Raw genomic sequence first — 16,773 nt, forward strand, 5'->3', positions numbered from 1 at the left:
ATTCGAGGCGCGCTGCGAACAAGTACATCGCATTATGGCTTGACAATCGCGTCGATTTAATCAAAACGGTCGCCCTCACCCCCTTTCAAATACTCAGACAAGAAAAATAACTACCTTTTAGCCCCGCGGTCCACCTTTGCGTCCAGTGCGAGTCCCAAGCTATTAAGCGAAAGCTTAGGCTCGAATAGTACGTTGCGCCGATGTAATAGATGCTTTTGGATATTCAAAAGTTGTAAAGTTTCAAAAATATTTTTTACGAAAAAACATAGCCATTCGCGTTTTTGACTACAAACACTTTGAGACTGGCACGGCCTTAATTAATGACGGGTTAAAAGATATGCCATCAAATTACAGTTCATTTATCAACGTAATGTATGACAATAATATTAAACATTATAATTTAATTTTAAACTTTTTAGTAATCAGAACAAAAATTTCTCTGTTTACCGTGTCATAAAACATACAGACAAATAGTAAATTATTCGTATCCTTTTGTTTGCACGGCATGTAATGCAAACCCTAATTGTAATAATAATACTTCCGAAATGGAAAAAATGAAATGTGATGACCGTGAGCGTACTTTTAATAATAAAAAATGTTTTAAAAATCGTAAGCGTCCAGGGTCATATGCGCGAAGAAAAACACATTGGGCAGTCAAAAGATCTGTATGCGATACCTAAAAAATGTGTAGCTTTTGTGCAAAATTTTACAACCTAGCACAAAAGAAAACACGAGTGTGGAAAAAAACTCTGTGGACAGTGTAAAACTATGCATGCTTTAAATGAATTGTGTATGATTCAAGCTGTAAAAGAGAAAAATTGTAAGAAAAAAAATTGCTTTATTTTTTATGATTTTGAGACACGTCAGGACGAAACTGTGGACGATACGGTAAAAATACGCATACACATATACCGATTTTATGTGTAGCTCAAATTCGATGTGATGACTGTATGGATTAAAAATCATCCATTTGTGAATTTTGTGGTGTGAAAGAAATAATTTTTTGGGGTGAGGAATGTTTAAAAATGTTTGTTGACTTTGCTGTACGAGGAAAAAGTGAAACATTTTCTTCTTTTATATGTATAGCACACAATGTAAAATCGTTTGACGCTCAATCCATTTTAAAACATCTTGCTTCTGAAAACAAAACTTCTAACGTCATTTTAAACGGCCAAAATATCATACAAATAAACATTGGAAAAAACCAAATTCATCGATAGTCTTAATTATTTACTAATGAAATTAGCAGAATTTCTAAAAACCTTTTACTTGACAGATAATTTAAAAAAAGGGTATTTTTCTCATCTTTTTACGAGCAAATAGAATTTTAATTACGAAGGACCGTATCCAGCGATTGAATTTTTTTTACCAGACTCAATGAGTTTGAAAGAACATCAAGAGTTTGTACTTTGGTATGACCAAATTATCAAGGAAAAAAAAAATTTAATATGCAGAAGGATTTAGTAGATTATTGCGTACAAGATGTTAAAATATTGCGTCAGGCGTGTACAGCTTTTAGAAAAATCTTTCTACAAGTCGGAAACGTTGATCCTTTTGTAGAAAGCGTATTGATTGTAAGCACTTGCTCAGTTGTATTTAGAAAAAATTTTTTTAAAAACAATACAATAGGTATTATTCCAGAAAACGGATATACACGCTCAGGTCAATTTTCAGAAAAATCGATTAAATGGTTACTGTGTGAGGAAAAAATAAGAAATATTATAATAATCCATACAGAACGTTCATTAGCATATTGACTTATAGAAGGACCAGTAGTCGATGGTTTTTTAAAATCTATAGCCGGAGAAAAAAATTCTAAAGGTACGGTTTTTTAATTTCATGGTTGCTATTTTTACGGTTGTTCACGTTGTTACCCCGATGAGCGAACAAAGAAACTAACAAATTTCGAAAGCTATTCAGAGCGTTATAAAAATACACTTAAAATGATCTCGAGAATTAAAGAATACGGCTACACTGTAATTGAGATGTGGGAATGGGATTTCGACCGATATTTTGAAAAAAATCAAGAACTTTTTAATTTCGTCAAAAATCACCTGATAGCTCAAAATAATATCTTAAACCCAAGAGACGCTTTTTATGGGGGCCGTATGGGGAATACTGTTACGCAATATGACGCTCAAGAAAATCAAAAATTAATTATTTGGACGTATGTTCCTTATACCCATACATATATAAGACAGGAAAATTTCCGTTAAAACATCTAAAAATTTACAATGCGGATGATTGTTTCATTTTAACAGGAGTTAATTACAAAATTTTTAACGATAACGTCGAGGATTTGGTTAAATGCGCGATCTTACCTCTGCTAAATTTGTTTCATCCCGTACTTCCCACAAAAATGCATGGGAGACTACTTTTTGATCTATTCAAGACGTGTATGGAGAAAGTATGCGAGGATGAATGTTCTCATGATGTAAATGAGCGAATCTTAAAAGGAACTTGGGTTTCCGATAAAATAAAAAAAGCTTTAAAATTGGGTATAAACTTATTTGAATTGATGTAATTTGGCAGTACGAAACTGCTCAGTATGGCCCTGTTTCGTGGAGTGGTGGTCTGTTTACCGAATATATAGATACTTTTTTAAACATCAAAGAAGAGGCGAGCGGTTGGCCTACCAATGTAAAAACAGAAACAAAAAATAATTATTATATTATTTATTACGTAAACGCAGATAAAGTAAAACTAGATAGAAATAATATTTCAAAAAATGCTGGCTTGCGATCTGTAGCCCAGTTGTGTTTAAATAGTTTTTGGGGTAAATTTGGTCAACGCGAAAATCTTCTAAGAACGACCATAGCAAATGATTACAAATCGTCATTAAAGCTGTTATTTGATAAAGAAATTCACGTTAAACATTGTCTTCCGGCAAACGAAAATGTTATGTACGTCACATGAAGGTACAACGACGAAGCGGCACTTTCGTCCCCCTGTAAAAATGTAGCTATAGCTGCTTACACCACAGCTCAAGCACGATTAAAATTTTATTCCTGTTTGAAAAATTTAGGCGGAAGAGTGTTATATTACGATACTGATTTGATTATTTTTGTTACTAACACTAAAGATACCGAGGAATATAATCCGCCCACAGAATCGTTATTAGGCCAACTAACAGACGAGTTGGAGGAGTATGGAGAGGGTTCTTTTATAGAAACTTTTGTGTCCAGAGTACCAAAGTTTTATAGTTATTATGTACGTGTCCCAACCGGTGAGACGCATGACATATGTAAAGTAAAAGGTATTTGTATCAGCTACCAAAATACGTTAAAACTTAATTTTGATACGATTGCCTCTATGGTTGAGAAAAAATTTAAAAATAATAGCGATTATGTGAATAAAAAAAAAAAAAAAAACGTTAAAATTATACAAAACTCTATGATAAAAAAAACTAACACACACGACGTTACAACACGTATCGAAGATAAAACGTATGAAATTGTCTTAAAAAAAAGTGTTTTCATTGATGGAAAACGGTCTTACCCATTCGGTTATAAGAAAATTAAATAATTTTTAGAAACGATTTAAGTGTTTATTCGTAACCTTTTTTTATTTTTCCTAGGTTTATACGATGTCTTGCAGGAAATAAACAAAGGATTCTATATTTGTCCGTGTCAGTTTACACCAAATTGTACTCCGGATTGTAAACCCTACCCTGATTTTAAAAAATCTTTGGAAGGATTGGCATGGCACAGCATGTTTCACAGTTAATACGAACTAAAAAAATTAAAGAAAAATAAATGAGTTTTATACATTGCTAAAATTTGTACGAAGATTAAAATATAAGAGTAATATATCATTTAATGTCATTATCTTTGGTAAAATGCGTAAAGCTGTTTGTATTAAATGGAAATCAGATTCGGAAACGGTTTTACATGAGAAAAAAAATGTCATAAGGAAAAGGTGGAGAGTGGATGATATCATGATTTTAATAAATTTTTAAACATACATGTTTCTGATATAATAAACCTCATAGAAGAAAATGAAATTGAGTCGATCGAATTTGATATATCTAATAGATACCCAGACAGCAAAAACCACCCAAAATGAGTTTATTTAGTACTCAGGTAAATTTAATGAGTTCATCTAAATTCCGTAATATGAACGTAATATTAATTCATTATGAATTATAAACTCAACAAGTTATGTCCTAATAATTGAATTCTCAAAGAATTCATAAAGTATTCTCTAAATTAAAGAAAAATAATTAAATATTTGGTAAAAAATGCAGAAACTGCACTGGAAAAAAGTTGGTCGCCCCGCGCCACCGAATACAGTCACGCCGTGCACTCACTTTCTTGGTCGCGCCGCATGCCTGTTTTGGGCGCGTGGCGCACCCAAAGTACCTGGCGCGTGGGACAACTAAAATTTAGATGCGCGGCAGCACCAGCTACACGTTCGGCAACACGCCCAATGTTTAGGACTGCTGTCTGCCTGTTTTATGAATATATAATGCTATTAGCTTGTGTAGTTTAGCATTGTGAAAAATCACTTGCGTGATTAGTAATAATGTTAATAAAATTAATTTCTAGCATTAAGCACTTATTCAATTCGTACAGTAAATTATTAAACAATTTTTTTTTATTAGTAAGACATATATTTAATTATGTAATACGGTTTTGTATAACAACAATCATATAATGATTGCAGTTTGCTCGCCATTTAAAATGTGTTTTTAATATTTTATTAATAACAAATGACGTAACGTATAGTTAAGTAAAATGTTTTCTCTGGAGTAGGTATGCTTCGATGAAATGAGAAATTTACTTTGAATGATAAGTCTAAAGTAAGTAGAGTATTAGTAATATTCTTTAATGATGTAAATTACAATCATATAAATTTAATTATAATCTAACGTAATTACAAATAATATGGAGCGACAACTAACAAGTCTCCGTTAGATCTAGTATTTAAAGTACAAGGCGAAATGTAAGGTATCTCTGACTGTTTAATTAATCGATATTTATTTTTTTTGTAAATTAAAAAAGCATGAAAATGTTCACAATTGTAATTTCTTCATAAGTTTCCACAAAAAAGTAAACATTGTCGGAGTATACAAAAATATTCAAGATCTTACCAAATTCTTTTTCACTACACGACATGTCTAATACAATAATGTCTTCTGTTATATATTTGATACCATTTACATCAATATACTTGTATGCTACTGATTGACTTTCAAAATCTTTTAACTGAGTTCTAATTGGTATTTTTGGCCCAGATTTATCAACAGGACCAACATTTTCAACATTGTTACATTGAACGTTATTAAAGATTTGACACATTTTAAGTACTTGTTTTGTGGCGACAGTAACTAATAAATTTTTACTTCCACTTGTAGAACAAGCACTAGCTTTAATTCTTTGATTGTACGATTCAAGTCTCATTGTCCAGTAATGTATACAAGGGCCAAGTTTTTCTAAAATGCGTGGATAATGGGTAAGTATATGAAACTTTGGCTTAAGAGGCCCAATAAGAGCAATGTATTTACTGTTTAATTCTGTTATCAGTTCCTTTAAGGCTGAGCAGTCGAATAAAACGATTCGTGGAGACAGAAGAATTTCAGTAATTTTACGAAGAACTTTGTACATCTCCCAATACTCATTATCTTCGGGAACTATTTCACCTAAAATTAATCCGAGAAAACGCACAAGATTAAGCATCTCGGCCGATGACATTTTTAAGTTTAATTTTCCTTTTAGCCTATTGACGGTTATAGGTGGGGGCTTGTTAGTACTACTGCCAAAATTAAACGTTTGAATTTTTGTATTTAATGTGTCTAATGAGTAAATTTTTTGTTCAAATACATGTTTAAAAAAAATTGCTCTAAGTACATACTTACAAACCCCCTCCAAAAAATCATGCATCATATCAATGCTCAAATTCTCGAAAATGTTATAGTCAATAACGTCATGAAATACACATCTTTCTTCAACTCCAGTTTCAGATGAATTATTAATTTTTAAGTCTTTCCGATAATTAGTGTTATTTCGTAATTTTGTCTCATCCTTAACCGTTAGCTTGGCAGCTTCCTCAGAGGTAGCTTTACAAACGCGACAAAATGATTTTGATTTAAAAGACTCTGAAAAACCCAGTATGCTATTCAATGCCAAATTATCGCCAAGTATTAAAATTAATTGGAATTTTATGCATTTTTTCAGCCCATTAACAATAATTTCTATACCTGTTGATCGTAAATAATTCAGTTCTTCAATTACTTTCTTAAATATATTCGGATTTGTACACTTTTTTTTATCTTCAACTGAAAATAAACCCGCAAATAAGATGCTGTTTAAGCGAGATGCAATGTGTGGTGGAAGACATGCTATTAAAGCATAAATAACACCGAATTTGTTAGTGCCAGCATGCGATCCTAACGGGTTACCCACTTCCAAGTCATCATGATGAATGTATAAAGGCAAAACTGTTTCATTTTGGAACTTATTTGCGTACTGTGTAGTCCATAATTTACTTTGTATTACGTTTGATATTACGAAAGGCTCATTCTTTCATTTGTTCATGTAATTTTCAATTTGACTCATAATGTTTGGCATTTGTCAGAAACATTTGAGAAAATCTCGGAGCGGAACGTGAACTGCTTGTAAATTTTGTTGTAAATATTTTGTGCAATTATCAATGCACGTTTCTTTAAATGTTTTTCCGATGGTGAATAATTCGAAGTTCAACAAGCCATAACTTTTTAAAATTTCAAATCGTTTTTGTTCAGTACATACGTCATCGAAAACATTTTCGTGACGTGCTATACACGTCGTTATTTCTTCTAATACATTCATTTGCACATTGTGCTTTTTTAAAATATTGATAACCTCTAAACTAATGGAGGGCAAAAAAACCTTTCTGATAAAACCGTCAATTTGTTCAATAACCTGTTGCACGAGTTTTCTGGGGTAATTGGAATCACCATATAATTCAAGAATAAATGTGATTATACATCGCAAAATAAGTTCCTTATTTCTCATGTTGTACAATATTTATTATAAAATGACTCACACTAATGACAACTTAATTACTAAGAAATTTTTGTACTTGTTTGGTATTAAAATAATAGTTTTGATTTTACAGCTACTTGATGTTAGACTTTAAAGTTATTACAGCTGAAAAACTTTTAAAAGGCTTTTCGATCTTATATATAACTGTTTGGATAAAAGAATTCACATAGTCGCACAAAGTTGGCCAAGTTCGTAGTGCTGTTAAACACTTGTATATAAATTCTACGGCCTCCACTATATTTTTTTTTGTAAATTTTTCCAAGTTGACCACAACGTATATCTCACTAATATTGTCAAGGGTACCGCAAATCACAGTATATGGAAGTACTGGAAGCTGAAGATTTTTCAAAAATTCATGAAAACGTGCTTGTTCTCTATCTTTGTCTGCTATGTTCTAAAATAATAACAAAATTTTTATCAACCACTTATTATTTTGGCTTATACTCATTAAAATTCTTTTAACATTAGTCTTTACATTGTATCTTACCTCAATATGTAGAATAAAGCTTTTACTCAGCTCGCTTTTCCAAATCCCTTCTCCATTTACTTTTTTTGAAACTGTCATACACAGTAGTAACAATAATAGTGCTAAAATTTCATTGTGAGTACCTAGGTGAATAAACAATAATGCATAAAAAATAGGTGGGTACTTAACTATACTGCACCGGTTCTATGTAACGGGGTATGAAATTACATTAAAATATAATACCTGCTGTGAGAAGAATCTTATGTTTTTCCATAAAAGATTGTACCTCTGGTATACGAGATTTTTTTTTTAAATTTAAAATTTTTGGTGTGATAAGCGTCCACGTTGTACTGAATAATGACGGGTATAGCTTAGCAAGATCAGCATCGATGATGCTATTTTGTTGCAATAAAGCTGTGTGAGCGTCGAAATCTAGTTGAAACTGAGAAAATTTTGGTTGTCATTGAATTACTTTTACATGATAATTCATTTAAAAAGTAGAAGTATACCAGCGTAGTTCCAAGCGATGTAGTTAAACACGGAAAACTTAGAAAGTATGTTTCTAATGAATTAATTAGATTCTTTTTATTTACTAGAAGACTGGAGCACTCAACAAAACTATTTTTCCACTGCAAAATTACATCACATGGATTTACCAGGCACTTCTTAACATCCGATAAACAGTCATCCAACTGCACTGGACAGTCTGTAATTTTTTAAAATAAATTTAAAATCATTTATAACAAGGTAAGAGGTGATAAGCACAAAAATCAATAAAATAGCATTTGATAAAACAATCTAACAATAAAGGCTACTCCATCCGATGGCAACTGAGTTCGAGCCGATTAAATTTTTACTGTTAATAAATTTTCACGGGTTTTTTATTAACAATGGCTAATGTAATATTGTTGATCGGTCATAAGACCCAATATATTTGTTAATGTTTTTTTATATATTTTTACCGTTTTTTTGAACTTCAGAATCTTCATCATCGTATTGCAGTAAGCTACCCTCAAGTAAATATTTTCGCCAATATTTGTAGCCAGAATAAAGTAGACCTCGCGCACAAATCGTTTGTTGTTGATCATTAGTATAATAAGGCTCGTAAAAATATTCCTTGCTCTTGCCCTCCGGAAACAAATCAATAACTTGATCTCTCAAACTAATGAAGTCAGATTCCTTTAATCTAAAAGACAAAATGAAAACAAGAATTGTTATACCTAACACAGTGTTTGAGCTTCTTTTTTCTCAAAAATCCATAGACTGAATTTTGTATTCTTTTTTAATAATTAAATTAATATTAACAAAATTATGAATAAAAGTATCTTGATAAAGTAACACGCATAAAATAATTAATTCATTGCAGATACAATAATTTTGACGCCAGTAGTAGTAAGAGTATTTAATGCCATTGAAACTGTAAATTTGTAAATGTTATACCATAATCAATATATTTGTCTTACTTAAAACATTGTTTTTCTTCAAATTTAAAAATAATGCACTGATCCTTCAGACGAGCCTCATCAATTTTTTTAGTATGTTTGTACCTTTGTAATAGGGCATTGCCTATAAAATTACCTGGTGCACTTAGATATTTATATAAATCATTTGATACAAATGAATTGTTACCTAAAGAAAATAATTAAATAATTTATCTACGTGTGGTTTCAAAACCAAATGTATTTGCTCATCTAAATTCATTTTAAATCGAAAATAAACTAGTAAGAACTACGTACTATTTGTCATCATTACTAAAGTCTCTCAAATAAAAGAATAACTATAAAAATTTGCTTACTCGTCTGTTCATGTGAAAGAGTATGATTAAACCTATTAGGAGAGGCAGTAGAGCAAGGGTCTAGAGCTACTGTATGCAGAGATGAGTGATCATGATTGCTGGATGATTGAGTGGACATTGCTGTGGTAGTGTCAATAGGGAGTATATCTGATTTTTCGTGTAAAACGTCAAGTGCAAAGTTATCTACAAATTCCATGGGAATATCCGTATCCATCTGATCATTTTTTTCAAAACTTGCAACAACCTCATATTTGCCACGCATATTTTCATGAGTATTCCCTTCGCTTTCATAATCAGAGAGATTTACTACCATACTATCACTCAACTTTTTACCCTTCTCAAAATTATAATGACTTATGAATTCTAATACATCTCCAATCTCAAACTCCGTAGTTAAAACATTAATTAATTGAGTATTATCAATATCATAAAAATTATTGTCTGATATACCACCTATTCAAATCAATCAACATAATACTAACTGTAACAGTGTATACATATACTTAAAAATGAAAATTTATTTTTGGTTAGGTATACTCACGCTGCATAAACGACTTCCGTATATCGTCATGCTGATAATTTTGGAAAAACTCTTCCATTGCGCTTTGGTGAATACCAGTTTCAATACTCGAAGTTAAAAAATGATAAATGTAAACACAAGTGCCGTCCCCAGCTTTTCAAGATGTACACACTCCTGCAAGAGAGTTGATAAGGCTAACTGGGAAATTTTCGTTACGACGCATGCATGTAAGCGTGTATACGTAAGGTACACTGGTATATTACCTGGAAGATATACACATACACTTACAATAAAAACACTGCCACTAATTTTTACAACTATACATTAAATTATAAATAAAAGTTAACTGCACAGCGTTTAAGCCACATCACCTCTTTTAAACCAAAACAGGCAGACAGCAGTCCTAAACATTGGGCGTACTGCCGAACGTGTAGCTGGTGCTGCCGCGCATCTAAATTTTAGTTGTCCCACGCGCCAGGTACTTTGGGTGCGCCACGCGCCCAAAACAGGCATGCGGCGCGACCAAGAAAGTGAGTGCACGGCGTGACTGTATTCGGTGGCGCGGGGCGACCAACTTTTTTCCAGTGTGGGTCTCGAACTCGGGCCTTCCGCGTGCTAGCTTAAAGCTCTACCGTGAAGCTATAGAGTACTTCGACTATAAAAGCAATCCTGATCTACTTAAGATGGAGATAAATTTATTTTATTTCATTTCGCATAATACTTACTAACAAAACACATTTTCTTCATCATAATATAGTTTTTATTAAAGTAAAATTCAAACGTGATCCAGCATTATTATATAACATTCGTTATCCGTTGTAATAAATAAAGGTTATGATACAACACGTACACTAAAAGTGTTCTCAAAGAGTTCATTAAATATTCATTTTATACTACAGTGTCGCCAGATTTCAAAAATTAGCACTTTAGTAAATAAGTATTTTACACGTAAACGATGTTGTATATATAAAGAAAAATAATTTTGTCAAAATAGATAATCAATTTTAGTTTTTAAGCAAGTAAGTTTACATTATAATTAAAGTTAGGTCTAGAAGTTATCATAAGCACAGGGGTAGGCCAACGAACGTATGTAATCTTATTGCAGTGACATGTCTGATTGCTTATAGCAGAAGGGTAAGACGGTTACTTGTGGGCGCAGAGATCGTGGGGTCAATTCCCCGAGTAGGATATATATTTTTTTTTGTTATCCCGATATTTATGATTAAAATTTTTTTTCCAACGTTTTTAACGCATGAACAACTAGTCAAATTAATAGGTTTCAAATTATAAAACAAATAAGCAAACAAGTGTACACTTTTGTTTCCAATTAAAAGAAAATTATTTTTCTAGCTGGTCACGGGAGAATAGGATTGTAGCACCAAGCCGACGGTGAGCCCAATCAGAGGCGCTATTATATTCCTCCGCCCGTGGAGCGGTGGTGGGGAGCTCTCGTGGGTGTTACGAATGTAATCTATTTCCAAGTTCCATAGTCCAAACACACATGCTCTCACAAGGATATCCCCGCCCCGGCTCCTCGAGCGCTCGGGCTTCTCAACGCAACGAGGCCCTGCGCTTGCTCACTTCGCCTACAGACTGATGTGCGAGTAACACCTGCGGGAGAGCCTGTTTTCTGCTGCTGAGTCGGGACAGTTTTTTAAGCACATCATGCTATTCAATAATTATGTGCTGCCTCTCTACTTTTGCTGCTTGGGATGTAATCCTTCTCGTCCTCGGCTTGGTGAGCCTGGTTTTACATTCAAGACAGTTCCTTTCTCTTTAAATCGAAAATCAGCGTTTTCTAGTTGTATTTAAACATTAATGTTTTTTCTTCCGCGCAACTTGAAAATATTAAAGCAACGTATATCGTATTTCTTTTGGATAAATGTAGTTGAATTCTTTTGCTAAAATTATAGTTGTTTGTTGATTTAAGATACGCATCCAACTTCTTATTTCGTCATTGATTCCCTTTGAATAACCATTCATACCACAATACTAATTAAATCGTAATCCTGCTGACGCTCTCTACTCGAGACTTTCTTTAATAAGTTTCGAGTGAGCTAAGCAGTTCATTAAACATTGGTAGCAGAGCTGCACATCCATGGCCTTCTGGAATCTCGTGGCCCCACATCCATTTTCGACGACGTGGTTCAACACGTCGGCCATCTTTTCTTCGGCAATCGATTCGGTGGCACGGGGAGGAGAGAAGAGAGGAAAATCTTGTCTACACTAGGCAGTTATTTTTATCGTGCTGTCCTTTTCTATTACGTCACATCTGCACCTTCTCTTTTATCGCCCCATCGTCGGCTTCGCAGTGGTAAGCGCCTATACCTCGACAATCGAGCGAGGTCGAGCGAGCGGGGGGAGAAGCTCTCTTCAGAAAGGTACTGTAAGTATACATACGTTCTCTTTCTCTCTCGCTCTCACATTCCAGTAGTGCTTTTTCCTTTTTTTTTTTTTAATCTTATACGCCTCCAGGCTTGTTATTACGTTTTTGCTTGTTGTCTTGTTAAACAGTGGTTATCTTCGTTGTTATCGTAAATACATATTGTTCAGTTGTTTAAGTTAACCTTTGTTGGTTTTTTGTTGTTCGTCATGGACAAGTTAATGAAGAAGCAGGTTAAGCTGTTCAACAACATAGTTAACTTTCGAGAAAACTCCACCTCTACAGTAGGTGTTGAGAGACAAACCTTAGAACATTTTGAGACCCGTTTAGATATGCTTGAAAAATACTGGTCTCAGTTTTTCGAATCTCATGACGATCTCGACGAGGTTAGCTTAGCAGAACACGTTTATTCCAAATCAAATTGTTACTCAAAAGCGGAAGATAGTTACACCCTTGCCAAATCTGTCATTCGTAAGCGAACCAAAGATCTCTTGCCGGTCCCACGGTCAACTATTGACCCTACCCCTAATCCTGCGGTAGTTGATCAGATTTCTCTTCCTGCACTCTCGTTACCTACTTTCTTCGGTAATCACGAAGAGTGGAAATCCTTTAAACAACGCTTTACTTCGCTAGTTCATAACAAAACGAACCTCTCAAATGTCGCGAAACTATCACACCTGTTAGCTTCAGTACAGGGAAAAGCCGCGCACAGGTTGAAGGGTTTAGAAATCACTAATGCAAATTATACCATTGCTTGGGAAAAGCTTACTCGTCGGTACGACAATATAAGACTCAGGCATTATAACAATGTGGAAAAACTTATCCAGCTTCCTAACGTTAGTGCATGAACGATCTCTTAGATCAGGTCGAGGAAACAGTACGAGCTTTATTAGATTTAGACTGTGAGGTTGCTCAGGCTGATTCTTTTATTGCTCATTGTATTATTTGTAAGTTAGATCCTATCTTGTGAGAAAACTAGGAGATTTCACAAGAGGGAAAACGGGGATTCTCTTCATATAAGGATCTAACTAAGTTTCTTGAACGTAGAATTCAAAGTTTGGAGCAGTCGCATACAACGGCAGAAAAATCCGATGTTCGTTCAGGTTTTCAGTCAGTCGGTAAAAAACAAGCGGCTGTCCATACAGCCCAAACTGTTGATTCTACACCTAACAAGTCAAATCCGTTTTGCGTGTTGTGCTCTGGTACGCACTGGCTTTTCGGGTGCAAAAAGTTCGAAGACATGTCAATTTAACAAAGGGTTCAGTTTTGCAAAAAGAAGAAGCTCTGTCTAAACTATCTTCAGGCTTCCCATTTTGCCAATAAATGTTCTTCAGCCAAACGGTGTTTTGTATGTCAAGGAAAACATCATACTAGGCTTCATCCAGATAATCCAGGTGCTAATGTCACAAGACCAGGTTGTTCTTCAAAACCTGTGACTGGTTGCTTGTTGTGACTTCTTCTTCAGAACACAATGACTCGACACAGCAAGCTACGACGTCGTGTTCTACCACGATCTCATCCATCGCAGCTAACTCAACTTCTGTGGAGAGTATGGTTTTACCAGCTACTGCTTAAGTGATGCTAGTTGACTCCAAGGGAAACTCAGTTTCCGTTCGTGCTTTGATCGATCCTGGCTCACAGTGATTGTTCGTTTCCAAACGAGTTGTTGAGCAACTCTCTTGACGAAACTCATTCCTTCGAGAAGACCTGTGGTTCAGCTCTGGTCTTACATTCGAGGACTTTCTTTGGCTGACCCTCAGTTTTCTAAACCAGGCAGGGTTGATTGTGTATTAGGCGCGGACATTTATGCATCAATCATTAAGGATGGTCTAAAGGTTGGGCCAATTGGGACACCTGTTGCACAACAATCAGTTTTTGGGTGGCTGCTCACGGGTTAGGCCCATTCGAAAGTATTATCTGAAACAAATAGTTCAATTCAGGTTTTCCATACCTACACGGAACCGTCGATCTCAAGTCTTCTTACAAAATTCTGGGAGATAGAAGAGATTCGGTGCCAAAAGATTCTATCTCCAGAAGAAGAATTCTGTGAGCAACATTTCGTTGATGCTCACTACCGTGATGAGCAGGGTAGGTTTTTAGTGCGTCTTCCCTTCTCGCAAATACCCAGATTCACCGGCTCTCGAGAAATCAATCACGCTTGTCTTCTGCGTCTAGAGAAACGGTTAGCGCACAATGAGAGCCTTTCGGACGCATGCTCGACTATTCGGATTCTAATCACATGGAATTGGTATTACCAAATGCCAGATCTCATGAGGGTTATTTCATGCCTTACCATGCCGTAGTCAAGCGAGACGATTCAAAAAAAATTCGCGTTGTATTTAACGCATCCCAGAAGGATTCAACTGGGCTCTCGTTGAATGATGTCCTATTGCCAGGTCCTAAGTTACAAACTGAAATTTCGGCTGTCTTAACTCAATGGCGTTTTTTCAGATATGCTTTTACTACGGACGTAGTCCAAATGTTTCGACAGATCAAGGTCCATCAAGACGACACCAAGTGGCAGTCCATCCTCTGGCGAGCTGAAGATTCACAGCCAGTTCAGGAGTTCAGGACTACGACAGTGACGTATGGGACGGCATCTACTCCTTTTCTAGCTCTGCGAGTTATGAGGCAGCTTGCACTAGAGGGAGAGAAGACTCACCCAGAAGCCGCAGCCATTCTTCAGTATCAGCTCTACGTCGATGATATCTTTGCTGGCTCGGATGATCTGGAAGGAGCTCGTCATATAAGAAATCAGCTCATCTCCCTACTTGCGTCTGCGGGTATGAAACTAAGCAAGTGGGCATCCAATCAGCCCTACGTACTCGATGGACTCCTGTCAAGCAACACATCGAACGTGGTGATGAAATTGAACGAGGTGATATCTACTCTTGGGTTGTTTTGGAATACAAAAACAGATCATTTCAATTTTCGGGTGTCAACGCTCAAACATGCAACTGAATCTACAAAGCGTACAATACTTTCTGAAATCGCAAGGTTGTTTGATCCTCTAGGTTTGTTAGCCCCAGTGCTTGTCGTCGCGAAAATACTGTTACAGGAACTTTGGCTTCACAAATTGAACTGGGATGAATCACTACCCGATCCATTGCTTCAGCGCTGGCTGCATTTTTGCGGCGATCTAGCTCGAGTGGCTGAAATCGCTATACCACGGTGGACCAGCTCAACTACCTCTAGCGAGTGGCATCTTCATGGGTTCACCGACGCATCTAAACAAGCTTATGCAGCTTGCCTCTACGTCGTGCTACCTGGGAATAAGGCGACTCTGCTCACAGCAAAGTCGAAGGTGGCCCCACTAAGAGTAGTTTCGCTGCCAAGGTTAGAGTTGTGTGGAGGCTTACTTCTCACCAGGCTTGCTGCACAGCTTCTGGCAAGTCTACGCTGACCACCAACGACCGTTATTTTTTGGATCGACTCTCAAATTGTCTTGGAGTGGCTGAAGGGTCAGCCTCCCAAGTGGCCGACTTTCATCGCAAATAGGGCAAGCGGGATCATCTCCTCGTTTCCAGACGCCCCTTGGAGGCATGTAAGTTCGGCCCAGAATCCAGTGGACTGCGCAACTCGGGGATTCACAACATCAGAAATTTCAAACTCTGATCTTTGGTGGAATGGTCCTGCGTGGCTCACATCACCCGAGTTAGAGTGGCCACGCTCTCGAATGGACGAGCAAGAAGTTCATGCCCTCCTCGCCAAGGAACTGGTGGACACTCACGAACCTAGTAGACCACTCGAATCTCTTTGCTTACCCTCACTTAAGCAAACCACTAGTTTCTTGAAAATTCTACGAATTCTGGCCTACATCAAACGTTGGCAAATCAATGCCAAACTTTCTCGTGGCCAGAGAAATCATGGACCACCGACGGTGGATGAGATCAACGCTGCAAGAATTTTTTGCTTCAGAGTGGCTCAAATTTGTCACTTTGCCGACGATAGACGTCGCTTACTCGAGGACAAAGATCTGACCAAACGGAGCAGTTTAAGACGCTCACATTCGTTTATCTGTGAGCAAGGCTTGATCCGAGTTGGGGGTCGGCTTGATTACTCTACTCTAACCTACAGAGAAAAGCACGCGATCATACTCCCAGGAGGCTGTTTGCTGACCAAAAGACTCGTTCAGGAAGCTCATAGTTTAACCATTCATGGAGGCCCTCAGTTGATGCTCTCAGTTCTCAACTCGACGTTCTGGATCATTCGGGGTACGACAGTCATCACGGCAGTTTTTCACCAGTGTGTCTCTTGTGCACGACACTAAGCCAAGAATGCAAGTCAACTAATGGGACAACTTCCAGCGTATCGTCTAACCCCAACTCGGCCTTTCACAGTTACAGGGCTTGACTACGCGGGCCCCCTGTCAATCCTGTTCTCTAAAGGCAGAGGGGCTAAAAGTAACAAAGGTTACGTGGTAACCTTCATATGTATGGTGGTTAAGGCCATACATATTGAGGTGGTATCAGATTTGACCGTTGTTTGGTTTCGCGCCCGAGCGCGACAGCCGAGCGAGGCGCTGCGTGCACTTCCGCCATGCTCACGGGCTTCCTCCTTGCCGGGAGCCGCCTCTACGTTCGG

This window comes from Copidosoma floridanum, unplaced genomic scaffold (assembly GCF_036245765.1).
Source record: "Copidosoma floridanum isolate Cflo_tuat_1 unplaced genomic scaffold, Cflo_Japanese_pri ptg000026l, whole genome shotgun sequence".
NCBI lineage: Eukaryota > Metazoa > Arthropoda > Insecta > Hymenoptera > Encyrtidae > Copidosoma > Copidosoma floridanum.